The following is a 14,003-nucleotide window of genomic DNA, read 5'->3' on the forward strand; positions in this document are numbered from 1 at the left end:
GAATGCAAATATAAACGGTGCTATGCAAGTCACCACAAACAAAACAGCCAAGTATTTGTTTTATTGGCCTTTGGTGATTCCAAAATGGAAAAACTTAAAACATAGCAAGAAAGGCACTTAAAGTATATATTTAATGAGTCGGGAATTGGGGGAAAGCACTACATAAACGCTCCGCTCGTGAGCAATGCAATCCTTAATAAATAGGAAATGTAACTTGCAAGACAGCTTCTTAGCAAAGGGGAAGAGTTTGCCAAGTGTGATGTTTTGCTGTCATTTTGTATATAACTACTAACCCCACATATGGTCTGGTTAGTCTTTTTTAAAAGGAAGTGAACCAATTACTTACCCACACTTAATTAATTAGCAGTGGCAGAAGTAGACTCTTAGGCCAGAATTCTTTTTTTCTCACTCAAGCACACTGATATTGATCACTTCTAGGACTGGGTTTCCTTTTCTCAAGTTAAAATGAATGCCTTTGTTTAAAATATGTTTTAAAGCCTTATAAATAGTCACATCCTAAAACACAGTCCAAAAACATGCTCTTCATAAACAAGTAACTTCATTTAACTTATCAAAACAAATGGCTTGGAGTATGGCTACAAAACAAAGAAACTATGCACAAGCGGAACCAGGTTGAGTCTTAACACAAGTGTAGTCTCACTCTACATGTTAATGGATAACCTTTGAACTCTGAAACCTTGAATGCTGTAAACACAATAGCACCGATAGTTAAAAATCCTAGTGTCAAAATTGAGCAAAAAGAAAAGTCCAAACTTTTCAGTAGGAATAGGGAAACAATCAAATGTTTTGACAAATAATCGTTTCACTAAGAACAATGAGGCTCCTGGCTCTCAGACCTTGTTGCTACGGAATTATTTTCTGAGCAAAGACGGTTGTGCTTTTCTCTATGCCTTCACAAAGCTACCACTTTGTTAGCATAATAGCATCATATGGTTTGTTAGTCACTGTTTCTCTCCCCCCCCCCAAAAAACCCTTATTATGTTGTAGCTTTTCAAATTGAAAGATAACTGTATTAACTGATCTATCTGCTAAGAGTTTTATCTATGATCCCTGTGTCTGAGCAAAGAAATTACAGAGAACCTTATTCCTGGAGACGAGCCAACAAAACTGGGAAATCGTTGCAAAATTCTGCCAGTGACTGAGCGCTGGGTTGCAAACACATACTGCGTTTTTAAATGGACACAGAGTGATCTGAATTTGCTGTAAGGCTTCTCTGAGACACGTTCTCCCCTCTGAATGTAGAGGCTCATACTTAAGATTTATTTGGAAAGCATGTATAGTTAAAACAATTAAAAATGGAAACTTCAAAAGTAACAAGAGAACACTAGGAAGATTTGGTTTTGTAGTAAAAGCTAAGAACTCATTATTATTGTAGGAAATGAAAATTGAAAATCGAACGTTGATCTACATATACTTAGCTCCACCCACGCGCAATCCTGTTTTGCCATCACCCCCTAGCTAGACTCTCTCTCAAGGAGTCAGGTGCTGCAGAGGCGCAGGCGACACAAAGAAAGAATGGAACCCGAAATGTCCCTTCAAATGTGAGCTCAGGCTCTACATATGTTACTCCGGGAAAGGGCGAAAAAGCCCCACTTCACCTCTTTTTAATGTGACAAACATCAGCTACACCTCATTTCCACAATTATCCAAACAGACCAGCCCTCCTTAAGATGCGTTTCCCAGTGAACGCTTATAAAAATCATACCATTATCTCTGATTTAATCCTAGTGAGATGAGACCTCTTCGTTTAGCTAACTTCTGACTTTCTCTCCAGATCCTGCCTGCCACAGCAGTGTCAGATCTCATAACAAAACAAAAAAACCCTTCTCATTTGCTATCTTTAACATTTATTGGAGTCATCTTTTGAGACTTAGCCTTAATTAGAAGAACAGAATGCAATACGATCTTCTTATTTCGCAAGTATTTATTTTACTGTGGAACTATTACAGAAAAACGATTTGGAAACCGTATGGAAGTCCCTGGAGCTGAACTAAAGCCAACATAGATACTCGCCTTAAAAGAAGTCAGTGTTCAGAGCAAGAAAACCTGAAAAACTGCAGTGAGGAGTTAGCAGGAAAAGAAAATTGAAAAGTTAGGCAAACCTGCCAGCTTTTGCAAACTACAAAGGACATTTGAGAAGCCACCGGGAGGGGCCCTTTTAACACGACTGAATGCACTAAATTAAGTAGGGAGCTCCAACAACTCCAGGAAACACCACACTTCTCTTTTCTATTCAGTTTCTTGATCCCACTCAATTCATCTCACAATTTAAACCCGCTATAAAACATAGACTAATCTAGGATAAAAATAAATAGCAGAAATTACCTTTCAGAAGTGGAGGCAGTCTCTGGAACCTGGAGACTCTCTCTGAGCTTGCCAGTCCACCTGGCTCGAAACAATACTGGAAGAGATGGGCTTGCTGGTTTTTACAAGCAAACCAAAAAGGGAGGGGCCAAGAATAAGGCTCAATTTAAATAGAGGTTTAGATACAATCCCGACTTGATTAAATCAATCAATCTTGATAATGTGCCAAGAACACCGTTTATTTTAACTGCGTTTGTCCCATTGGCAAGTTTTGATGGTGCCCTCCCCCCTCTTCAAGCACACTTACTTATGTCTTCCTCTAATATTCTAGATGGTTTTCCAAGGTTGAGTTCACTTAACATGTCAATGTAAATTTTCTTTAAAAATTACGTGTGTCACAGAACTTTCAGAGCGCCTCTTTAAAGCTTTTTGCACTCATCTGATACTCCAAATGGGGAGTTTGGGGATAAGGAAGGAGGGAAGAGGAAGGTAGCTAACAGTTATTGAAATCCCGTCCCCATCCTCATCTCAGTAGATGGAACCATCTTCCATCCACCCACTGAAGCCAAAACCTAGCCGTCAAATTATAATAATCTCATCTCCAGCCCCCTCACACACACACACACCCACCCCACCTCTTTAATCCATCAACAAACCCTATACAGTGTAATTTCTATCTTAATATATCTCAACTTTGCCCACTTCATCTCTAACACAAGCTCTTATTCTCTGCTGTAAATATATTGAGTGTGCCAGGTGTCTCCAAGATTCTTCCTTTCTAAGTTTGCCTTACATTCTCCACCCATAGCCCAAGAGATCTTTTACAGTGTAAATCAGATCATGTCACCGCCCAGCTTAATGGCTTCCTATCGCCTCAGGAAAAAAGAACAAACTCCTGAGCTCGCCTCACCAGCCCTGAAGATCTGGCCCGGCCTAACTCCCCAGCCTCAAGTCTTGGCAAGCCCTTAGGATTCTAAGCTTCAGCCATCAGGCCTTCTCTCTGACCCACAGCCTTCAGACCTGTGGTTGCCTTTGCCTGGTACTCCCTTCCCTTCCCACTCTTTGGGGAAATGAGCTTCTCTTCTTCCCAAAAGTGGTTAAACCTGTGCTCTCTGGTGTGGGGGGGGGGGGGCTCTGACAAGGTGCCGGAATGTCTTCTCTCTGATCCCTTGGGCTCAGATACTCCTTTTCTGCCTCTTGAAAACCGCATTAATCCTAGAATATTATTTAATCTCTCTGGGTTTCACTTTCCTCATCCACAAAATGGGGTGATGAAGAAGAAGAAGAAGAGGAGGAAGAGGAAGAAGAAAATCTTGAAAGTTCTCATCACAAGGAAGTAAAATTTGTAACTATGTAAGGTGATGGATGTTAACTAAACTTACTGTGGTAATCATTTCGCAATATATACATATATCAAATCATTATGTTGTACACCTCAAAGTTATACAGTGTTATATGTAAATTATATCTCAATAAAACTGGAAAAAGAAGAAATATATATAATTATTTATGTAAATAGTAATGTATTTTTTTGGTGAGGAAGATTGGCCCTGAGCTAACATTTGTTGCCAATCTTCCTCTTTTTTGCTTGAGAAAGATTGTTGCTGAGCTAACATCTGTGTCAGTCTTCCTCTGTTTTGTATGTGGGACACCGCCAGAGAATGGCCTGATGTGTAGGTCCACGCCCGGGATCCAAACCTGAGAACCCTAGGCCACCAAAGCAGAGCACGCGAACTCAACCACTACGCCACTGGGCTGGCCCCAATATTTGTTTTTATATAAGACTCTTTGGAGAATTAAATGAGACACACGGTGCAAAGTTTGAAGCCCAGATTTTTGGGGGGCCTGGCACTGTTCCAGGCACGGGAGACAGAGCTTATAGTAAGGAACCCACAAAGTCCTTGTCCTTTTAGAGTTTATCTTTTAGAGGGAAACAGACAACAGACAGGTATATTTGCAAATGAGAGTCACTGGAGAGGGGGAGATGCCTGCTGTTCTAGATTGGGCCCCCTGAGAGCAGCGGCCTCAGGAAGTCAGGTGGCAGGACTGGGCTAGAGTAGAGGAAGGCTCAGAGCACAAGAGAGCCTGGCTTAGGGAAAGAACTGCAAGGAGCCCAGTGCGTCTGGGGCCCAGCAAGTGAGGACAGGGAGCAGAGAAATAAGGCAGGCCCTCGTAAGGACAGTGGCAAGGACTGGTCTCCGACTCTAATTGCGGGAGCATTTCAGAGACAGTCAGTTCTCCGTCCTCACTGTATTGGCCACACTTGCAGCACTTGCTGGAGTCGGTCCCTTCCTCTTCTGTGAAACACTTCTTCCCTCAATTTGGGACACCTTGTCCTCCTGACTCCCACCCTGGCTGCTCCTTCTCAGTCCATGGGGCTGGTTCTTTCTCCTCTCCCTGACCTCCAGACTTTGAAGGGCCCCAGGGCCCCATGCTGGTGCCTTGTCTTCTTGCTCTTATTCAATCCCCAGGTGATGTGACCCAGCCCAACGGCTCGAAATACCACCTATATGTGGAGGACTCCTAAATTTATATATTTCCCACCCAGACTTCTCCCGCAAGTCCCAAAACATATTTCCAATGGCCTACTCCACCTCCATTTAGCTGTCCAGTAATGAACTGTATAGATTCCACTCTCAGACCCCCTCCTCCTACAATCCTCCACCACTGAGGGATGCTTAATCTCGTGGAATTGATGAGACTCGGGAAGTGAATGCGGATGGAAAAGAAAGGGTGGGTAGTGAGGCGGGTTAGCCACTGACATTAGATCATGCACACCTCCCTGCCAGGTACCCCCAAAGCTTAAACCCATGCAGTTACATGCATTACCCATTATAGTAATTATTTGTTCCTGCCTGGCCTCCTCCTACTGGACTCTAAACTCCATAAAAATAGTTGACTCTGTGTCTTGTTCTCTGCTGCATCCCCAAACCTAGCATGATGTCTGCCTATAGCCGTCATCAGTAAATGTGTTCAAAACAAATGAATATGGAACTGAATAATGATACCCAGAACTCAGCTGCAGTGAGTTCCGGTGGGAAGGGAATTGACATTTGGGTCTTCAGGCCAGTCACTGGGGTCTTGGCTCAGTTTCCTCATCTGTAAATTGGGGATAACCTCGACTCGGCCTGCCTCATTGGACAGTGGGTTTGCCCCATGTCATACCGCAGGGGAAGCTCTGTGTTGTACAAGAGCAAAGAGTTGTTTTTATGATGACTCGTGAATACTGAGAATCCACTCCACACAGGCCTCCACTTGTGTGTAGGGCTCGTCTTTGAATATACCTGGCACTCCAGTCTCGGCTCCCCCGATGACATTACATTAGACCCGAAACCCGACGCCTTCCGCAGTTGGCTAGGAAGAGCATTCAGTCTGTGACCTCGCTTTTCTCCATTCCTTCTTCTCCCCCTTTCAGATGAGATAAATGGTGTAGGAAGTGGTTTGTATAGTTGGTTGGTTAGGAACTTTATTTTGTCTTTTGATCTGAATCAGAGGGTTAACTCCATCAAGAGTGGAGACTTGTCCAGGCTCACATGCGGAAGTGCCTCCTGCATTTCTCTGCCTGGGGATGGGTTGGGTGGACTAGAGCACTGATATTCCAAAAAGCGTCTATGCCAAATGCAGAGCCACCACGCCCAGAGGCTAGCAGGTAAGCGCGAACATTTACTGGGTTCTCAGTGTGTGCTTTCCACTTTGTAACTCCTTTAATGCTCCTAACAACCGTGTGAGGCAGCACCTATGTTTTTCTATGTTTTAGATGAAGAACCTGGGCACAGAGGGATTAACTCAAGGCCACTGCTCTGGGAGTCTAAACTCAGCCCCTGCCTCTAGGGGCTTTGTCCTTATCCACGGATACAGGGCCTCCCTCACGTCATGGTCCCCTGCCTGGGTCTCCAACCTCAGCTCCTATCTCCCCATCTCTCCCCTCACTGTCCTTCACCACAAGGGCCTCCTTTCCTGCAGGAAGTGGCCAAGCCCCACCCCTCCACCCCCTGGATATCCCTGGGACCTTGAACCATGCCTAGCTCATAGTAGATGCTCATTAAATACTAGATGAAAAATGACTAAATGATTCCTGTGTGCCGGACACTTCATATCCATTATCTCATTACATTCTCCTAGTAACACAATGAAACGGCTATTTTTGGTCTTGCTTTCAATGCAGAGAGGTTCAGTATGCATTCAAACAACAGAAGGCACACCTACTACGTGAGGTGCCTGGCATTTTTCCCACATGCCAGGGATACAACTGTAAAGAAAGTGAAGTCTGTGTTTACACAGCTACCATTCCAGCAGAAGCGCACACTCACACCTCAGTCACACTGATCCTTCCAAAAGTTAAATCTGAATAGGTCAGGGCCCTGCCTAAAACTCTAATGTCTCTTAGAATAACAACAAAATTCCTGGTAACATGGATGGCAGGATCTGGGGAAGCTTGAGAAGACTGGATTTTATTCTAAGAGCCCGGGGAAGCCAGGAAAGCAACTGGAAGTAAAACTGACAGAACTATGAACTTCAAATAAGTGGTTCTTTCTTGAGATTATCTCCTGAAAGATCTCAGCCTTGTGAAACAAGGAGGACGTGTCAAACTTTAAGAAGTTGTCGTCCTTTTTCTTCAAGCTGACGTTTTCCTCTCCTTGTATCCCCAAACGATCGTAGAATCAGAGCTGTTCCTGATAAGCATGCTGGCACTGGGCTAGCTATAATCTTATTAATCTTCACTCCTTTAGTTATTACGGTCTTTTCTTTAAAAAGAGGGAACTGAGGCTCGGGATGGATAAGCAGCCTGCCTGAGGTCCCACAGCTAAAAGTTTGTTTCCCTACCTTCCAGAGGACACGGAGGCCAATGGGCCATTTGAATGCAAGGTCAAACCCCAGCTCTGTCACTGACCTAAATTTCCTCACTTCTAAAAATCTCCACTGATGCACATTTCTCGACACCCTATTTCCTGAATGTTCACCAGTCAGCCATGTGTGGCTCTCGGGCAAGGTTGAAACATCCTCACGCAACATTCCGCCCCTCCCCCCATTCTGGAAAGGCAGTATTGCACTTGCTCGCCCCAGGGCTAGTCTCCTCCCGCCTGTCACTCCCTTGCGTTCTTGGTGTACCTGCTTTGTGCAGCTCCGTCTTCCCCGATAGACTGCAAACTTCCTTTGAAGGTAGGGAAGGAAGGTCATGCAAATTTATGTCCCAACAGCAACTAGCAGAGTGCTTTTTGCACAGAACTGGGAGGCAATGAATGTTTGTAAAATGAAAATGTCCTAGATGAGGGCTCAGCTTTCCATGCCTTCCTTTCCATTGCCCCTCGGAGCTGATCAGTTAGCGAATCTTACAGACCCTGTCATCCTGATCTCTTTCAAATGCGCCCTTTCCTTTCTCTTCCCATCATCCTCACTTCTTGTTTCCTTCGGATCCCTGGAATAATCTCTGAACCAGTCCTCATGTACCTGTGCCTCCTAGCCCAGAATACTTTTTCCTCAACGCCACAAATAAGCATCCTGTGACTGCCCTGTGCAAAAATCTCCAATTTTACCAAAATAAGTCATAGTTCCCTCTCTTGGATGGAAGACTACACCATGGCCCTAGCCAACCTTTCAGCCAGATTCAGTCCGTAAACACTGACGGACCACTTCCTTGTCCCAGGCACTTGGCTAGACAGTAATTAACGAGTGAGGCACAAAACAAACTGGATTCCTGCCCTCGTGGAGCTTAAGTTTTAATAGGAGAAATAGACATTAAACAAACTAAAACATAAATAAATAGATAAGCATATAATTACGGTACCTATCCTAGAGAAATAACCAGTGAGGTACACAAAGAAACATACACAAGGATGTTCACAGCAGCATTGTTTATAACAGTGAAAAGCTAGAAACAACCTACATGTCCATCAAAAAGAAAATGGCCACATAAACTATGGTATATCCAAATTTAAGAATAGAGACAGCAGTTGGAAAGAATGAAGTAGTTACTGCCACATGAACTCACGTAGCTAGATCACCAAGACATTGTGAAGTAAAAAAAAAAAAAAATCAAGCTGCAAAAAGGTATGCCATTTTTCTTTAAAATGGTATATTTTGATATATGATATATTTTTCTATATTGAATCAGTATGTTGTGCACCCGAAACTAATATCCTTAGTGTTATGTGTCAATTATATCTTGATAAATAAATAAATAAGAAATGTACGTGCAAATACATGAATAAAAGTTGGGAAGATCCATACCAAATGTGGTTAATTCTCAAATGTGGGCAAGGAGCAGGATAGTTTGGTGGTAACTAAATATTTTGATCTTTTTTTTCTTGCTTGCTTGCTTTTTTTGGTGAGGAAGATTGTCCCCAAGATAACATCTTCCTCTATTTTGTATATGAGACACTGCCACAGCATGGCTTGATGAGCAGTGTGTAGGTCCACACCCAGGATCAGAACCTGTGAACCCTGGGCCACCAAAGCAGAGCATGTGAACTTAACCACTATACCACCCGGCCCCAACTCTAAATATTCTGATCTTTTTACATGTAAAGCATATTCATATTTTACCTGTATAATTAAACATTAGTTGCCTATTAACATAGATTCCAAATTGTGTTAAATACCCTGGGGAATAAAAAATGGGGAAGAAGACTTAGGATTTCCATATACTGCTTTTGGATAAACCATTCTCTACTTACCCACCTCTTTGTTCTATTCATGCTGCCTGTCCCACCCTGACTTTGAATGTCCCCAAACCCGCGTGCCATGTATATGCAAAAATCAACCTACAGACATCCTACCCAGGCCCCAAGGTCCACTCTAAACGCCACCACTCCCTCCTCATTCAGTCACTTTTTGCTCAATGCCTCCCTTATGATACTTCTGGATTATGCCTAGCCCTGGATATGTGTGTTTGTCTTCCCACCTGAATGGACTGCAGAGTCCTCAAAGGGAAGGCCAATTTCCTCCACATCATGGAATAGTGGCTGGCACATAGGCAGTATCCCAATATTTAGCTACTCTACTTAATTAAATAATCTCCCTGGATTCTTTCATTCACTCATTCATTTCCTCTCTCACTCAGCCAATATTTATGAAGCACCTACTATGTACTAGGCACTGTTGTAGGTGCTGGGGATGCAGTAGGAAAGCAAACCAATCAAAATGCCTATCCTCATGGAGTTAACATTTAATGTGATGGTGTATTAAATGATAAGTGCTATGGAGAAAAATAAGGGGGGAGGGCCAGGGGGTCAGGGAGGGGAGGGGATAAGTGGGGGTGATGAAAAATAGGCTATTCCATGACGTCTTCACAGGTGGAGACATCTGAGTAAAGATCTGAAGGAGGTGACAGTGGGAGCCATGTGGAGTTCTGGGGAAAGACCATTCCAGGTTAAGGGATGGCATGCAAAGACCTGCATCACTGTGCCCAGCAAAGAAGTCAGCATGGATTGTGACTGGTGTGGGATAATAAGACCAGTCAGAAAATGAGGATGGAGGAGACGCATACTGATTGCTTGGGCCTTTGGGGCATTTTAAAGACCGCATTTACTCTGAATGAACCTGACAGCCACTGAGGGATGATAACCTGGGTTGGGTATTAAGAGGCTTATTAAACCAAGATAAAACTAAGAGTAAGACAGCCTCCTTTGCTGAAATCACTCAGATATTTAAGTGTGTCCATATTTTCAGATTACTTTTACAACAACAACAACAGCGATAATAGTAATAGAAGAGATAAGAAGGGTAAGAAGAGGGAAAAATAAAACAATTTCTTGAGCCCCTGCCAAGTGCCAGAGTCTTAAGTGCACTCACCAAGACAGACCCGTTGAGTTCGTTCCCATTAACTCCACATCCGATTTATCTAATCATGGTGTTATTTAGTTCTCCTAGTAACCTATATATTTAAATTAATGTGGCAGATGAGGAAACAGTGGCCATCAGAGGTGAACTCACTTTCTCACTTACTAACCTCTAACTTACTGGAGGTTCTACAAGAATAAAGTGGAATTCTAGCCTGATCTAATTCCAAAGTCCATGCTGACTCATGCCATTCTTTTCTGGACTAAGTGGTTGACCTTGGCCTTAGGAGAACAGGGAATGATAGCAATCATTGATTAAGTACTTACAGGCCAAGCACATTATCTGCACCATTTCTGGATACCCAGGCAGAGTCAGTACCCCCACTGCCCAGGTTAGAAAGCTGCATCTCTCGACGGTGATATGGGGCGTGGGTGAAGGGCTGAGCTCTTGAATCTGGCTTTCTGGGTTCCAACCGAGACTCTGGGCTACCCAGCGGTGTGGCCTTTGCCGCCTCTCTGGCGCTCCCTTTGCCTGTGTTCTCCTCATTTTACAGATGGAGGTCAGACTACTCACTGACAGGTGCATTTGGGAGGAATAAAGAAGTCCTCGCTTGTAAAATGCTTTGGGGAGAATCTGGCACATAGTAAGTGCTCAATTAAGACATGCCATTATTATAAAGACCATTGCCCATGGTCACAGAAGCTGGCCAGCACAGAAAACCAGGTCTGTCCCTAACCAGTGCAGGGCCTGGCAGGGTACTTACTCATGGGTTGGAAAAGAGAAGCAAGCGTGTTTATAGCAGGCGAGGGAGACAGTCAGATGTGGACCTGGATTTGTCCACTCCAGAGCCTGGGTAGCTCTCTATCATCAGCTAAACCACCTAGTGAAGACAAAGCAAGTGGTATTCTTGGAAGAAACATACCTGGATCTGGGTGATCCTCACGGAAGTTGAGAGACGACCTGCCTTTCAGTGTTCCTCCGGCATCTTCTCCAAACGGGAGGTCAAGGGAGACCCCTAAAGGAGACAGAGTCAGAGGTGAGTGGCAGCAGGAAAGGACATGGAATTGATGAGCTCCAAGGCTCCTGCCTATAGGCGTGCCCTCTTAAGCCACACCCTCAAACAGGATACTGGGGTTTAGGGAAAATGCTGGAGAGGGGATTAAGGTCAGAGCCACACCCTAATGGGCGTAGAGTAACCAAAAATTCACAAGTCTAGACTAAAGATGGACAGCTGCCCTAAAGTTCAGTGGGGTAACTGATCCAAAGCCATGTTAGTTGGCTACTTCACTGCAGCTGATGAGCGGATGCCCAGCAGCTCCCAAGATAACATAGCAGATTTCGCAGAAACTGGAACCGAATAAAATGTTGCCCTCAGAGTCTGCCTGGATTCAAATCCTGCCTCCCCTGCTCAGCTGCTGGGAGGCCTCAGCCCGATGACTTAACCTCTGCCTCGCCTGTAAAATGGGAGTAACAATGTCACCCAGTGCGTTGGGCGCTTTTGAGGGTTAAATGAGCTAATGGCAGCGAAACCTTAAAACTGTGCCTGGCACGTGGCAATCACTCAATAAACATCAGCCAAAATGGCATTAGCCATTATTCTCTCTGGATGTCTCCCTGTTCTGAAGCAGCCTTTTGACTTAACTAATCCCTTTGGCTTCTTTGACAACTTTTTTAAAAATGTTGTTAGCACATTTTGTTGACATATTTTTAGGAATACCAAGCCTGCATGTCCTCCCCAAAATACTTTAAGAGATTATGTTTTGTTCCCACTTGTCTTGAGGAACGAGACTTCAGTATCTTTGAGTAGGATGGAAACAGTGAAAAGCAAATGGTAGTGGAACCATCTTTCCTGAAGTTCTTACAAAAAAAAAAAGAAAAGAATTAAAGATTCAGATGCTGGGCTTTTAAAAATCACCTTGCTAAGTATTTTCTTATCAAGTTTCTTTTGCTCTCTCTCTCCCATAAACACGACAGTAATGAGATAGTTTTTCTTTCCCCCTGCCTCCAAAAAAAAAAATCTGTCACACAAATTTCTCCAAACCAATACAACTGAATTTGCTACAAGGATTTGTAACTGATACGTTATATTCTTTAAACAAAATAAGAACGCTATGAACAGAAAGAAACCGTTTCTGAAGCAGTTTTATTTGTAGTCAACAAATAAGAACAACGTGTCCCCAAGGAAACAAAGTAGAATTTGGACTCGAAGCTAAAATGGCTCTGCCTTAATCCTCTGTTACCCAGTTCTATGGGGCTGCGTTTACAGGAAATGCCTGCCACCAGCAGTTTTCTGCTAGTTTCCAACCGTATTTTTGCATCATCAACTCAGCCATATAGAAATAAATAAAATACTCAGCTTTAAAAAAAAAAACCGTAAAGGAAAGGAAGAGAATGCTGACCTGTTCATTCCTACCCTCTTCAGGATGGGTAGAGAGGCAAGAAGGAAGCAGGCTCCCCGCCCCCTGCAGGACTGGCTTCCCGGCCGTGTGGAAACTCTCTCATTACCACATTTTCAACAAGTAGACCGGTTTCGTCGTTTAATCAAAGTTAGTTTGTGGTTGTTTGGCAGTCTGCGCATGCCGTGTTTTTACAGCTATAGAAAATGTGTATTTATTTATTTTGAAATGGCTGTGACTGTATGACAAACATAAGCCAGCCTTAGCCAATGATTTATAAGAGCTCTGAAAAGCACTGCCTTTAAACATTTTAATAGAGGCTCTCTCATCCTTTGTAAGTGGAAGTGTAAATTGGTACAGTCCTTTTGTAAACATCTCAGTGAGACAAGTCAAGGGCCTTACAAATGTTCATACATTTGGGTGCAGCAATAACACTCCTGGAATCAATCCTAAGAAAATAGCCCTAATCAGGGAAAAGGTGTTATGAACAAAGATATTCATGGCAACAAGATTTACTGTAAGAGAAAGAAAAATACACACGCACTCTTTCTCTCCACATATATGTGGATCACACACATAGAAGAAGGGTTAATCATTCAAGTTATTCTCTACTCTTGCACACAGCCATTTCGAAATTAGAAAGTTTTGAAAAATATGCCAGTGAGAAATAGCTATAATAGCAAATGGAAAAATCATGATGCAAAGCTGTACTTTTAATAAACTATAAATCTTTATATTAATAAGCAAAAAGGGAGGATATAGGTATACATAAAGATATTAAAATTGATTTTAATACAGACTGGGTATTAGGTGATACCAAGAACTCACTATTCATTCATTAGCTGTGATAACGGCATCATGGCTTATTAGAAAAAATGAGTATATTTTTTAGAGATAGATACTGAAGCCTACAGGAGAAGAATGACATGATATGTTGGAATTTGGAATACTTTAGCAAATGTAAAAAACAGGAAAATTGAAGCAAAGTGGTTATATATCTTGAAACAGCACAACTGGGTGTTGGGTATGGGGGGTTCATTTTCCTATTTTCTCTACTTTTGCATACATTTCAAAATTTTTATTAAAAATTTTTAAACGGTTGTTTAATAATGGGATATGCATGACCTCTTTCTACCTCCCATTTTTTCTCAAAGTATTTTCTATAATATCCCTGTATTACCTTTGAAATAAAACAAATGAACATGTATTTTACCAAAAGAAAGTAAACAAGAGTTGAGAATCCCACAGAGATGTTTTCATTGCTGTGTGTTAGTAGAGAAGCCTCAGAATGCTGTGATAAGCCTGTGTACCTTAAAATGTGAGCTCATAAATGGTCCAAACCCTCTCTGTGGGACAGCACCGTGCCATCTGAGACTATGCTGTAAATATGATCAGCTGATAAGAAGGCCAGCTGCGACGAGCCATTTTAGAGATTAGAAACCATTTAAAAACACACACACACCTCCTCTTGCCTCTTAAATGTTAAGTGGCAAGATACTCCGG

The 14,003-nt window shown here is 42.8% G+C and overlaps 1 protein-coding gene across 2 annotated transcripts in view; it reads right to left on the reverse strand.

Annotated features, from left to right (window-relative positions):
* ZNF217 (zinc finger protein 217) overlaps positions 1-11,101 on the reverse strand; it is a 36,615-nt gene extending 25,514 nt beyond the window's left edge. The window contains exons 1-2 of one of the 2 annotated variants that reach the window (XM_046679000.1): positions 11,027-11,101; positions 2,347-2,440 (exon numbers count right to left, since the gene is read on the reverse strand). The gene's annotated coding sequence lies outside the window, so the exon portion shown is untranslated. Of the gene's footprint in view, positions 1-2,346; positions 2,674-11,026 lie in introns of those variants that run through there. The other variant, XM_046679001.1, reaches the window with a different exon arrangement.
* Positions 11,102-14,003: the final 2,902 nt, after the last annotated feature.

Source organism: Equus quagga, chromosome 12 (assembly GCF_021613505.1).
Source record: "Equus quagga isolate Etosha38 chromosome 12, UCLA_HA_Equagga_1.0, whole genome shotgun sequence".
Taxonomy (NCBI): Eukaryota; Metazoa; Chordata; class Mammalia; order Perissodactyla; family Equidae; genus Equus; species Equus quagga.